The sequence below is a fragment of the Rhinopithecus bieti genome, unplaced genomic scaffold (assembly GCF_001698545.2).
Source record: "Rhinopithecus bieti isolate Rb0 unplaced genomic scaffold, ASM169854v2 scaffold_47418, whole genome shotgun sequence".
Lineage (NCBI taxonomy): Eukaryota > Metazoa > Chordata > Mammalia > Primates > Cercopithecidae > Rhinopithecus > Rhinopithecus bieti.
In genome coordinates, this window is record NW_016819951.1 from 1,166,288 (window position 1) to 1,180,623 (window position 14,336).

The window sequence follows — 14,336 nt, forward strand, 5'->3', positions numbered from 1 at the left end:
ATTAAAAATATTAAAGGGCTTACTATTTCCAAGCTCATCAAACCCAAATGTTTTACATGTCCTGCTTGGTCCTACATCATGTGAATTTACTATTTTATTCAATCAACTAACACAAAGCTGATAAGAAAAGACTGTGACATGGTAAAACAAAAAAAATGTCTTGGGGTTTAGATTCATACTGACTTGGGTTCAATTTTAACATGACTACTTATTAGCTGACAGCCTTGAGGAAGTCTCCTAACTTATCTTACTATGTTTTCTCATTAGAAAAGTGAATACTAATAATACTGATTTGAGTAAAGTCATGGTTGTGATAATTAATTTCAGGTGTCAACTTGATTGGATTAAGGAATACTTAGGAAACTGGAAAGTATTACTTCTGGTTGTGTCTGCGAGGTTTCCAGAGGAGACTGGTGCATGAATCAGTGGACTGAGTGGGGAAGATCCACCCTCAATGTGGGTGGGCACTATCCAATTGGCTGGGGGCCCAGATAGAACAAAAAAGGAGAGAAAAAGATTTCCTTTTTCTCTCTCCTAGAGCTAGGACATTCTTCTCCTCCTGTCCCTGGACATCAGAACCCCAGGCTCTCCAGCCTTTGGACTTCAGGACTTACAAAAGCAACCTGCTGGGTTCTTAGGCCTCTGGCCTTGTACTGAGACTGACACCATCAGCTTTCCTGATCCTGAGACTTTTGGACTTGGATTGAGCCACGCTACTGGCATCCCAGGATCTCCAGCTTGCAGACAGCCTGTTGTGGAACTTCACAGCCTCCATAATTATGTGAGCCAATTCCCCTAATAAATCTCCTCATATGTCTATGTCTATATATATACCTATACCTATATGTATATCATCTATCATCTATAATCTATCCATATATCTATATCCTATTGGTTCTGTTTCTCTGGAGAACCCTGACTAATGCACTGGCATTCTCTTAATATTTATAGCTCTTCTCTTTCTAAGCACATGGTAGCATTACATTCCACCAGTACTTCTCAGTTTAGGAATGGTTAAATGATTTGTTTTGACTAATGAAATGTGAGTGGAAGGGATGTGTTTCACTTGTGGACAGACATTTTTAGAGACAGTGTGTGATTTACAATGGTCCCTTCCCCCAGTGAGGCAAATATGAAAACATATGGAGAAAGCTTTCATTATCCTGGGATCTTGACTGTTTATAATAAGCAAATCCTCCTACTGATCCCCCCTGGATATGCAGCATGAGCTATGGGGGTTGCTTGTTACTACAGCAAACATTTTTGTATCCTAACTGAAACATCTATTTGGCAAGGTTGTTTGGAGGATGGGTGACAATATACTTAAAGAGGCAACACAGTGCCACTATGCAATCAATCAATGGTATCTGTCGTCATCAGGAACACTATCATTGTCGTTAGCATTGTTATTTTGTTAGATTTATTTCTATCCTGCATTTCATCCTTATTCCCATTATCTTAATGTGCTTTAATATTTACATTTCTTGCCCTTCACTAAATTATAAGATCTTTGAGAAGGGCAACATACTTGATGTGCCCTCAGTCAGGAATAACCCATTGGATATGGTATCCGTTCCAACTAATCTACTATTGTAGCATGAATGCAAGTATACGTAATACATAAACAAATGGGCATATTTGTATTCCAGTAAAACTTAATTTATAAAAACAGAAGGCAAACCATAGTCTATAACCTTCATTTAGACTCTATTCTTATCCCTCTCCCTCCTTCTCTCTCTCCATCTTCAAATCTTCAACCCTAGTTTTCCTCCTTCTCTTGTGGGTGTGATTGTATTCTCTGCTTCCCCAGGTAACCTTTTTCCTCAAAGATAAAAGTAGCCACCAGTAGCCCTGTTATAAAGGAAGTAAATCCCCTCCTCCCCTGTGTTCTTCCTTGGGTAATGTGCCCTTGAGCCAATCTCTGCTGACAGAGCATGGGAATTCCTGATTGGTCAGGCTTGAGTTATGTGACCACCGCTTGAGTCATGTGACCACCCAGATGATCAGAGAATGGTCTGTGATTGATTAATCCTTCAGAGCCATCAGGGGTGCAGATGGAAGAAAGTAAGATGCTTAGTAGACTCAACAGGGGGCTTCTTACAAGCTCTTTTCTCCTACACATACGGAGAAATAGGAAAGAACGAAATAGGAAAGAACCTAGTTCACAGGACCATCCTTAACAAATGTGTATTGGGTAGTAGGCTTGATACTTCACAGCCAATTTCCCTGGATATTCTTCAAAGACTTCCTGTGGGATCTGGAAACAAAAGTGTTAGCTTGTATTTCTGATGGATTGTTTCTGAGAGGTAGGGAATACAGCAAACTAAGAAGACTCTTAAGTTTCTGGCCAAAGCGCCTGGGTGAGTAGAGGTGCCATATATTTAGATGGTTAGAATTCATCTCCTAAACTGTAAGGGGGAAGCAACAATATGGATACTCCCCAGTTGGCTTGCAAGTATTTTCCAGTGATCTGGGAAAACTTACCAAACTTTACAAAAGCTAATAAACAAAGCAATATAATGTTATATGAGTCAGGACTCTCTGGAAACTATCCAAATTCCTCTCTGTAATATGGGGAATGCCTGAAAATTCCTAATATGAAATATCATACTACGGGGGGAAAAATAAAAACCTTATTCTTGCTATTCCTGGCCACATAAGGTCTGTGTAAAGGGCATTACTGGCTACCGTAGATATGTGTTGGGCACTCAAAAACTGAGTCAGTTTAGTATACCAGTACATCTTCTATTTTTACTTTGCTCAGAAAATCTGATGAAATTATACAAATCCCTGAAATCTAATATTTCTATGTGATAAGATTGTGTAAGAGGAGGGGGTGGAAGAGAAGTTTGGAAAATGTGGTGACAGATGGCAAGTGGGCTCAGGCACATAGCGTTCCTATATATAGGGGAGGGGACAATCTGGTTAATCAAGGGGAGGGGGGAGCACTTTCAAATTTAGATTCAAGTATTTTATATATTCAGCAACATCATTTAGTGAAGCAGCCTAGCCTGGTAGAATTTTTAATTTTTTCTTGGTTGGGGGTGAGCTGTGTGATATGTATTTTTAACAGTTTTCCGTATTCTTTCATGATGTCTACATTTAACAATCAAATTGTATCTATAAGTTTTGGGTGTGTCTGTTGAGAGAGGAATGAGAATATATATTTCTAGAGAGAGTTCCTTCCAAGGAAATTTACGACATTTCAAAAATTAGGGCCATTACAACTAATTTAACACGAATGGAAAACTAAAGTGAATGTTCACAATGAAGATGTCTTTATAGTTCAGTAGAATAAGCAGTGAGCTGGCAATGAGGACACTTGAGGTCCAGGCCCAGCTCTAGGTAATACAGTCCCAGGTAGACTGTGTTGCGTTACACAAGGCACTTCAGCTCTTTGAATCTTAGTTTGTTTATTTTTAAACTGAGAGTCTGGATTAAATTATCTATAGGATAATCTTGGTTTTATATTTCCATCGTTATAGGCTGTGTCTTAGTGCTCAGTTAGTTAGGATGCTTTTGATTCCAAGTAACAGAAAGCCCAACTGAAGCTGTCTTAATTCATCACAGGGCAAGCCTAGTGTTAAGTGGACCTTTGGATTGGTTTGATTCAACAAAGGACATTTCCCCAACTTGTTTACTCTTCTTTCCAGGGTGTCGGCCTCATGCTGACAGGTTGGTGGCTCTTCAGGATCTGAAAATATCAGTTAATGACTCCTGGTTAATGTCATGCTTTTTTATACAACTCTGGATGAAAATAGAAAATCACTTTCTGAGGCTGTTTTAGACAAGTGAGGAAATGTCTTTTGGAAGATCCCTGAAAGCTTGTCCTTGCATAACTTTGGCCCAAACTGACTTTTGTTCACATCTGTGATCATGTCAAGAGAAGGGGCTACCGTGAACTACAGGAAAGACTTTTGGAACCAGCAATTAGCTTGGCAGGGAGATTGTGGTTACATAAGTGAAAATCAAGAAGGATCATAAGTAATGGAAGCAACCATGAAATCTACCAAACATGGCTTGGAACACTTAAGTTTCATATGATCTACACAGTTAAATATGACTAGAAAAAAAAATTAATGAAATAGAGGTTTTATATGGTAGCTATTATCATACCAAGCACATAGTAAGTATTCAATAAAGATGCCTTGCTTGGGCTAAACTTAAATCTGTTAAACACAGAGAACATATCTCTTAGTTGGCAACTAAATAACAAGAAATTGCAGGTATTTTGGGGGTTGCCATAGTGACCAGAGGCCTTCTGCCGTACATTTTTGTTTTCGTGCAGTGGTTTTCAAACTTGGCTGCAAATTGGAACCACCTAGGGAGCTTTGAAAAACACTATTGCTTGAGTCCCATCTCCAGAGTTCCTGATTTGATTGATCTGGGTGGCGGCCTGGGCATTTAGAATTTTAAAAACTCTCCAGATTATTGTAAGTTACTGCCAAGATTGAGGATTTCTGGCTTAGGGACTCCAAACATGAGCATGCTATGTGCATTCTCATCCCCTCTTCCCTTGAAGTCCCTTTTATAATTCTCTTTTTCTGTACTCTAAACTTGTAACTGTTACATTCTTCTCCTTGAGCTGGGACTCCCAGAGATACCACATGTTCTCCATTACACTATGGCAAAAACCTGAATGTGAGGGTGGAAACCAAGAGTAGGGAAGGCGTACTGTCAATAGGGTGTGTTAGAAGAAGGGGACAAAAGGGTGGAGAAAACAAGAAGTGATGCAAAAAGCATTTTCCTCTGGCACTAGGATGAGGTTGGAGATGCACATTAAGGCACTCTCAGACTCAGATTCCCACACAAACACCCATACACATACAGACACATCATCTGAAATTCTTCCCAGCCTCCTCCCTGCTCAGCCCACTGCCAACCACTTGCTTAGAATCTTGCTGCAAATTCATAAAACACCTAAAACACGAATAAATGAGAAGTGACTATGTATTCATTCATTCACACATTCATGTATTCATATGTTCTATAAATATTGATTAGGCACCTACTATGTGCCAGGTACATTGCCAGAGGGTGAGTGAACAGTGATAAATAAAATAGGAGCTTATAGCACATTACAGGCCATAAATCTGGAAAGGATTTGGAGTATATAAAGCAGAGCAGTGATTATCTTCTTCACCAGGAATTGAGTTCTAGTCTCCATACCTCATTTGTTGAGTGAATCTTTGGTAAACGAATGACTGCCCAAATGAATTAGTGAGAAAAGACCAGAGTGACTGGAGCATGGTGCACGTGCAGGTGTTTAGGGAAAAGTGGAATAATATTAGCTTGGAAATAGGGGTGGATATCAGTTCATGCTGGACCTAGTTTTTTAAAAATCAGATATTATATTCTGTGTATTGGGAAATAATTGCATATTTTCAAGAAAGGAGTGATATGGTCAGAGAAAGTGTCCCTGAAATCAGGGAAGATAAAGAAAGGGCTATTTGGGAAAATAACAGAATGGAAAAATGTTTCTGAAAGAGAGAACAGAATGTGAAAAAGCTTTGAGTCAAGAATGGTATAATATAGCTGGGTGTGGTGAGTCACGCCTGTAATCCCAGCACTTTGGGAAGCCAAGGTGGGCAGATCACTTGAGGCCAGGAGTTCGAGACCAGCCTGGCCAACATGATGAAACCCCATCTCTACTAAAAATACAAAAATTAGCCAGGTGTGGTGGTGTGTGCCTATAATCCTAGCTATTCAGGAGGCTGAGGGAGGAGAATTCCCTGAACTTGGGAGGTAGATGTTGCAGTGAGCCGAGGTCACTGAACTTCAGCCTGGCCAATAGAGCAAAACTCAGCCTAGAAAGAAAGATAGAAAGAAAGAAAGAAAGAAAGAAAGAAAGAAAGAAAGAAAGAAAGAAAGGAAGGAAGGAAGGAAGGAAGGAAGGAAGGAAGGAAGGAAGGAAGGAAGGTATAATATGTTTGAGGAACTGAAAGACACTATGCTGCTTTGCCTAATTATATGGATATAAAAGATAGTCTAGTGGAGAGACAATAACAGAGAAATATGGCACAGAACAATAGATGCTACAGCAAGTGCAGTTGACAGAATCTGTGGGAGTGTAGAGGAGGGGTCTCTAACTTAGACTTGGGAGGCCAAGAGAAACTCCATAGAGAATGACATCAAGAAGCTAATCTGGAAAAGCAAGCCGAGTTAGGAAAAAGGAAGGAGAAGGGAAATGGTAGGTAGAAATGAAAGACAGAGCAAGTATTTTTCAAATAGAAATAATGTTTCAGTAGAATTCTATACTTTTGCACATTCAAAGGTATAGAGAAGTGAGAAAACATCTTGCAATTCTGAGCAAAATCTTAATTACACCAAATAAATCAAATTTAATTTTAAAACTTTATAGAGATTTATAGTGTACCAGATACACTGATGTGCATCTAACAATGATCCTTTGAAACAGGTATCAGTGAGGCAATTTAGGTGAAGTTATACAAAATCCAACAGCTGGTAAGAGGTAGAGCTGAAGTAGACTCAAACAGTTTGACTCCAGAGTTTATTATCTCATTCCTGCTGTTAGATTGCCTCTCTGACCACATTAAAAAATAAATAAATAAAAGGAGGAAGACCCAAAGAGGTATAGATTAAAATATATATATATTTCTATTTTCCTGTGTTCTTCTACTATTTCTGGGAATTGTCTGGTTCACATGATTAAAAACTCCAGCCAGATAAAAGAGAATAATAAGCTATATTAATAGTAAGACAAAAACTTCTATTCTTCAGAAATTTACTTAATGGCAAATCAAATATAAACCTAGGAAGTCAAGAAAAGTTAATAGTACTTAAACCCACACTAGGAAAATAAGATACATGTATGATTACTTTTTTTTTGTAGTTAACCACTGACACTATGTAGGATCCCATAGAAAAAGAAAGACATTCCTGTTTTTAGTATTTGGTTCATGTAGTAAAAAATTTACTGCCACAAAAGTAAAATCAACCACAATTTACAAGCAACAAATGGATGTCGAATATTTCAAGAAACAAAAGTACAGTACTTTAGATTGGTTAAGTGGATTAAGAGCACCATTAAAGGACTGACATGAAAAATGTGATATTTTGAGAAAAAAATAATAAAATATAAAAAATACAATGAAAAATCATAAAACATAATAAAAACATATTGGCCAGGTGTGGTGGCTCATGCCTGTAATCCCAGCACTTTGGGAGGCCAACACGGGCAGATCATGAGGTCAGGAGATCAAGACCATCCTGCCCAATATGGTGAAACCCCGTCTCTACTAAAAATACAAAAATTAGCTGGGCGTGGTGGTGGGCACCTGTAATCCCAGCTACTCAGGAGGCTGAGGCAGGAGAATCATCTGAACCCAGGAGGAGGAGGTTGCAGTGAGCCGAGATCAGTGCCATTGTACTCCAGCCTGGGTCACAGGGCAAAACTCCATCTCAAACACACACACACACACACACACACACACACACACACACACACACACCAAAAAACCAATATATTAAATTGCAATTTAAAAAAACAGCACCAAATAGGCATGTTTGAAAAAGTGTTAGAAGTATGTATACTTAAATGTGAATGCTGGTAACATTTGTGTGATTGATTATAGATGACTTTTAAAACTTTTAGTTTAGATCTTGAGTTATCTACCTTTTAACATATGAATACATTATTTTATAAGTAGGAAGAAATTATAAAACATATCAAAGTCCTTTAGTCCTAAAAGTACATATGAAAGCTTTACTAGCCTTAGTCAACATTATAATCATGCCTTCAATATTCATTCTTCTTTTCCCATTATTATCCTAATTCTCCTTTAAGTGCCACCCTCCCCCACTGAATGCATCTCTTTTGGGGGATGCTCTCCAGAGTTAGGGATGTGGAATGTACTGTAGCTCTAAGCCCAACAATGTGATCTTTCCCCCTGTTCAAGGTCACTGGCTCAAGGAGGGGCAAGTGACCCAAGTTAAACTAATGAGGCATGACTAGTAGTTTGCTGGAGGAAGCTAGGAATAAATAATCCTTGCTCATGTGAGAAAACCCAAAACAATCCTTTCTCTTGTTCCTATGTGGATGAGGAAGCACATAGCCCAGGCAGCCATTGGCAGCCATTGGCAGCCATGTTTCAGCCGTGATGAGACACCTGCCTTAGAATGAATAGAAATTCTGGAAGGCAGAGAGAGTTTGAAATGAGCTAGTTTTTGATGGCTTAGTGGAATTGCTCATCAAACCCACCTGCAAGTGAGTGCCACCTGTGGGCTATCAACCCACAGGAAACTGTACATCTTCTTTATTATTTACTCCAGTTTGAATTTTGTGTATGCCTGTTTGTTTTTCTGTTAATTGTAACCAAACACACCCTACTTCTTTCTTTCTATGCTATTCTCATCCTGGAAGGTTACTATCACGTAATTAAAGATCTTTCTTTTAGCTTACTAAAATTATTGAAAATCACAGATTTTATTTTCTTGACCTGGCTGCTGTATTCCAGAACTGTGCTGTCCAATGCAGTAGCTATCAACCAAATGTGGCTATTTAAATTTAAAATAGTTAAAATTAAATAGAATTAAAAATTCAGTTTCTTGGTTGCACTTGTGACATTTCAAATGCTTAATAGCTACATGTCAATAGTGGCTACCATATTAGCCAGCAGAAATAGAGAACATCTTCAACATTGCAGAAAGTTCTACTGAATAGTGCTCTCTCTCTCTCTCTCATTCTCTCTATTCCTCTCTCTGTGTGTGTGTGTGTTTGCATCTATGTGTGTGTCTACGTTGGAGGGTGGGGAAGCACAAAAAAGAGCGACATTAGATTGGGAAAGTTGTATTCTAACATCATCTATGCTAGTTAATTTACCATGTTCCCTTGAGTAAGCCTCTTCCCCTTTCTTAGGTCTTCATCTTTCTTCTAAAAAAAAACAGGCTAGACAAGGAGATTTTGGGGGTCTCTTCTAGGTCCAATATACTGAAATTTTAAGTGCTTCCTTTTGACTTTTAACATCTGTAGACTTTTTTTATTCTCCAGGGATCAGCTGTGAGATCTACCATCAGATCATATTGGATATCAAATCCCGAGAACCAGGGTGGAAAATTCACAATGGTTTCATTTTTTTTTTTTTTTTTTTTATCCAACACAAATTTAGTGGCAAGTAGCCATTGTTTTAAACAGTGTACAGGCCAATTTCCTTTACTTAGTGTCATTGCAATAGGCTAACACAGGGCAAGGTGGTCACCCTGAATATGGGTCACCACTTCATACATGAATATATTACCTACCAAAAAAACTAGCAAAGGCTATGGGGAGGGTCACAAAATCTACTTATTTCTTTCTTTTCTTTCTCGTCACCCAGGCTGGAGTGCAATGGTGATCTTGGCTCACTGCAATCTCCGCCTCCAGGGTTCAAGCGATTCTCCTGTTTCAGCCTCCTGAGTAGCTGGGATTACAGGTGCCCGCCACCACACCTGGCTAATTTTCATATTTTTAGTAGAGATGGCGTTTCACCATGTTTGCCAGGCTGGTGTTGAACTCCCGATCTCAGGCCATCCGCCTGCCTCGGCCTCCCAAAGTGTTGGGATTATAGGCGTGAGCCACCACGCCTGGTCAAATCTGCTTATTTCTGTAAAGGCAGTTCATTATGCATGCCATCCTGATGGTGAATTAGTATTTTATTTTTGATTCATTCATTATTATTCATTTATTCATTCAAGCATTTTATTGTCTACTATATGCCAGGCAGTATGTTAGACTCTGAAGATGCAGCAATGACCAATATGCTTGTCCTGCTTACCCTCATGGTGATTCTTGTAAGGAGATAAAGCAGGCGTTAAACAAATAATTCCAGAAATTGCTATTTATACTGGTATTTGAGATTCTAGACGTGCTGTCCCAAGGGATACAAGGGAACATAGCACAATGACCTGATCTTGTCTGGAGTACTAGAGAAGGCTTTGGAAAGAAAGTTTCTCCATCCTATTCAAGGATCCAAGAGAAGAGTCTACTAGAAGCCAAGAGTTAGAACGTTTGTAAGAGATGAAGCTAGAGAAGTAGGTGGGCCAGTTCATGCAGAGCCTCATCAACCATGGACATAAGATTTGGACTTTATTTTAAGTGCAATGGGAAACCATTGAAAGGTTTTTAAGTAGCAGGAGTGACATAATCATCATGTGTCTCAAATATGCTCCCTCCAGATGCAGAGTCGGGGAGACACAGGTGGGAGCTACATACTCCAAGACAAGTATACTTGTTATAGTTCAGGTAAAAGATGATGGTAGCCTGGACAACAGTAGTTGAATGGAGAGGGACAGACTGGATGGATTTGAGGCATAAACAGGAAGTAGAATTAGTAGGCAGTAGTGACTGATTGGATGCAGAAGTTTATGGGGAGGGACATGTCCAGAAGAGTCTTCATTTCTGGCTCAAAGTATTGGGTTGTTGAATGGCCATTGGAATTGAGTAGCTTTGGGAGATCTGATCTTAAATCAGCTATGGATTTGAACGTTTTATAAACCAAAAAATCATATTATTGTTTTTATTATTGCCAAAGCAGTCATTTTCATGACCTTTATGTGCTTCTGATATATGTTCATATCCTTGCAAAAAAAAAAAGGGACTACTTATTTGCCATAAAAATATATATGTATTGCTTTGGTTAGAGAAAAGAAGGTGAAGCTGGTGGGATTTCAACTTTCTCTCTGTCCTAAAAGGAGAATAAAGAATAAAGAAATGAGAAGTGTAAGAACAAAAGAAAGGACCTTATTCTTTCTTTTTCTTCTACCTGGAAGACAGACAAGATAAGCAATGAGGAATTATAGTTGATAAAGTAATTGTAGAGCTAGGCTGCTGGAAGTGAAAAATGAGACTCCTACATGAAGGTTATCTTTTTTTCCAGTCTAAGAAAATCTTGTCTCTCATTTTCTTTTTCTTACAGTTACTGAAAATTCTGCCTTATGGATCCAGATTCAAATTGTAGTATAGAATATCCCCAGTTTGATAGAAAATGATTTAGCTTCTCTTTCCAACTGTGTGCATTCCCTGTTGCTACTAAGGATCTTTATTCTTTCTTAAGCAGTAGTTGGGTTTTATTTTGTTGTGTGTGTTTTTTGGTTACTGCTTTTGTTTGTTTGTTTGTTTGTTTGGTGTTTACCTTGTGAATGTTTTGTATTTTTAAGACATAGTTGTGATTACTAATGTGTATAATGCTCTCCTCATGGCTTAGTACAGTGCATGGAACATAAAAATTCAATTAATAAGTGAATTACAAGATAAAGTTTTCATCAGTCAGGATAGACTAGATGATGCTGCAATAACAAATAACTCCTAAGTTGTAATTGCTTAAACAAAAAACTATTTCTTATTCACTATGTAGATCCATCAAAGATTGGTAGGGGAAGAGGAGGCCTCTGCTCAAGGACTTAGGCTGATAGCACAGCTTGTCCCTGCTTCAAAGGCAAGAAGAGATCTGAGGGTGTCACTTCAGCAATTAAATGCTCTATTGCTTGAGGAAATGCCATCAGTTCTAAAGACACCTCATTGGCTGAACCTTATGGCATACCCAACCCTAAATGGATCAGGAAGTGCAATCCTGCCATGGTCAGAAGGTGGAAAGACTCAACTTCTCTGAAAAATGTGAGAGTAGTTTTGCTTTGAGTTGGGAGAATATACTAAATGGCCTCAAAGATCAATATATGTTGATTCTTACATTATTAGGACAAATGATCATTGGCTGTAATGCAATGGTCTGCAAGGTATTTGGAAGAAAAACATGGAACTCTGTTGATATTCTTGCTTCATTACATACATTTAGAATGATACTTAAGGCGAGTCTTTATTCCAGTTTTTTTTTCTTAATTTTCAACAATGCCTATCTGAATACCTTGAATGTAGTCCATTAGGTGGTAGATTAAATTTAATTACAGAAGTAACTATCTTGACCCTTACTTTAATCTCTAGAAATGAAAAACATAATGGTTACAGGTTTTCAAAATGGTAGCCTTTATTAGCAAAGGTGAACTTCCTTTTAATTTTAATTCATTAGCATAGTAAAACCACAACCAACAATAATCATGGGGCAAAGGCTGTCTTGTATACTTCTATATTTCAAATACCTGGTATAATATGTACCTCTAAAAAGAATGAATAATCATTTTTTGAGACTATCTTAATGTTAAAGAAATAAGAAAATATAATAGTTATATTTTTGAGTTATTTTTTCTATTAAATATTTTATCCCAGTGTTTAGAAATGTACTCTTGGGCTTGAAATCTGCTCTATCACTTACTTCCCTACAACCTTGTGCACGTTCTTTAACCTTCCTGTCTCCTCTCACATTCCGCAACTGTGAAACAGAGATAATAATAATAATACTTATCTTATGGGGTTGGTAAAAAGAATTAAATTAGACTTTACAAGACATACTATAGAATGTGCTAGCATCTGGTGAAGGTTTGATAAACATTACCTGACACCACTGCTGTTTTTTGTTTGTTTGTTTTTTTGTTTATCTTGATGCTGTACAGTCAGTGTAAACTTTCTGTACATACTCATGAACAACAAGAATGAGGCACAGATGTGAAACATGCAATACCAACTAGAACTTTGGCATTTTTAACTAATTTTTAACTGTGAGATTAATATTTGCTACTACTTGGAAATCTGTTTAGATGTAAGATTTAGTGAACAGTTGTTATATTACAAAGAGCTATTATGTGTGTTTTGTGCAATGTGAAAGACCAATTGACAAGATTGACGAGTCTGAAGGATCCCTCACTCTCTCACTGTGTGTAACATGAGAAAAGAGAATCGCTTTCCAAGATGCAAAGCAGCATCGGACCTTCTTTATTGTGCCTCTGAAAGGCAAGAGAGTATCCTGGGGAATTTCAAAATGTTTCCAAGGAAGGAATATTATGAGAACTACCTTGATTTTGAAAACACCATAAAAGACTAGACAGTATGATCTATAACAGTGAGGATCTCATCAATCATGTTTTCTGCTTTGTTCTCCAGGCACCTAACACATAGTAGGGGCTTTATAAGTGATCTGTGAAATAACTGAGGGTATTTCAGAGAATTATTACCTGTGCAATTGACAAATGAAAACTGGGTCCCCTTGTATGCATCATTGAAGTTTAGGCAAAATTACACTGTATTTCTGAAGAAGAAAGGGTTCAAACCATAGTACGAGAAACAAGACATTGAACTACTGAGTGTTTTCCCTCCCCACCCCAGCATGTTATTTGAAGGAGAGGAAAAATTTTTTAAAAAGAGCTGTGAGCATATTTCTTCATTTGGTGCTAAAATAACACATTTTATTTATTAAACATGTTCAAAAGTTCGGAAGGTTTTATTGGACTTATGCATATATGCATCTATGTCCTATTCCAGGTAAATTCTAGTCTCCTATTTAACTGCTGAAACAACCAGCAGACTTAAATTAGTATAAACCTGACAATATTTGTGGCTAACTTACTGGTAAAAAGAACATTAAGAGGTAAGAAATGGCTTATATTTCATTTTCTCATTTACTGTTAGAAGTGTAACTCCCACTAATACTATCAGTATTTTGCAGAATGCTTTTTTTCTTGTTTCTCCTTCCCTCTTTACTGTTTTGTTAAATCAATGGTATCAGTAGGACCTCTAACATAATAAATCAGGCAATATAGTGTTAAAGCGCTGCTTGAGTTGTTGAAGAGTTAGTGGGCAGATATTACAATTCACTGTAGCTGTAATAGAGGGTAATGTCACTTTAAGACATGTGATACTTTGGAGCGGAGGGATGTATTGAAACAGACTACCGCTACTTACAGCACCGTATAGCAGCCCTGCTCCTACATTTTGCTGCCTTACTCTGCCCTGAATGCACTGGAGTGGGGATGGTCCATCGGCAACTATAAACTGATTCTCATCAGGAAACTGCACATTATCTCCCCATCACTTCAAAGGTCTCGTCAGGCAGAGGTGACGCCAGGAGATGATTTAAAGGTGAAAATGACAAGGTTTCCACCCCTCAAACCTTGGCTCCTTTTGTGACAATACAGTCTGAATGAACCCGATGTCTTTTTTTCTTTTTTCTTTTTTCTTTCTTTTTTTTACTGTGGAAATAGAATCGGAAGAGAGTAACATTTTTTTTTTTTTTTTTTTTTTTTAATCCTGATAAAGAAGATTGTTGGGAAGCTCTTTGAAAAAAGATTTCAAATTGTGGCACAGATGGATTTTAAAAAGTGTTAGATCTTTCCAATGAACACTAATAGAGTACTCTGCTCTTGGCTGGATTTTTCAGGTAAGAAGCATCTTTGAGGGTTTAAGATTCAGAAAGCAGATCGGAAGCATATCCAGGCATATCTAGAGAACTGTG

At 37.9% G+C, this 14,336-nt stretch overlaps 1 protein-coding gene across 2 annotated transcripts in view; it reads left to right on the plus strand.

Moving 5' to 3' along the window:
* The first annotated feature begins 574 nt into the window (after positions 1–574).
* The window catches only part of TAFA1 (TAFA chemokine like family member 1), a 562,720-nt gene continuing 548,958 nt past the window's right edge, over positions 575–14,336 (plus strand). The window contains exon 1 of one of the 2 annotated variants that reach the window (XM_017859393.1): positions 575–781. The gene's annotated coding sequence lies outside the window, so the exon portion shown is untranslated. Of the gene's footprint in view, positions 782–13,738; positions 14,262–14,336 lie in introns of those variants that run through there. The other variant, XM_017859392.1, reaches the window with a different exon arrangement.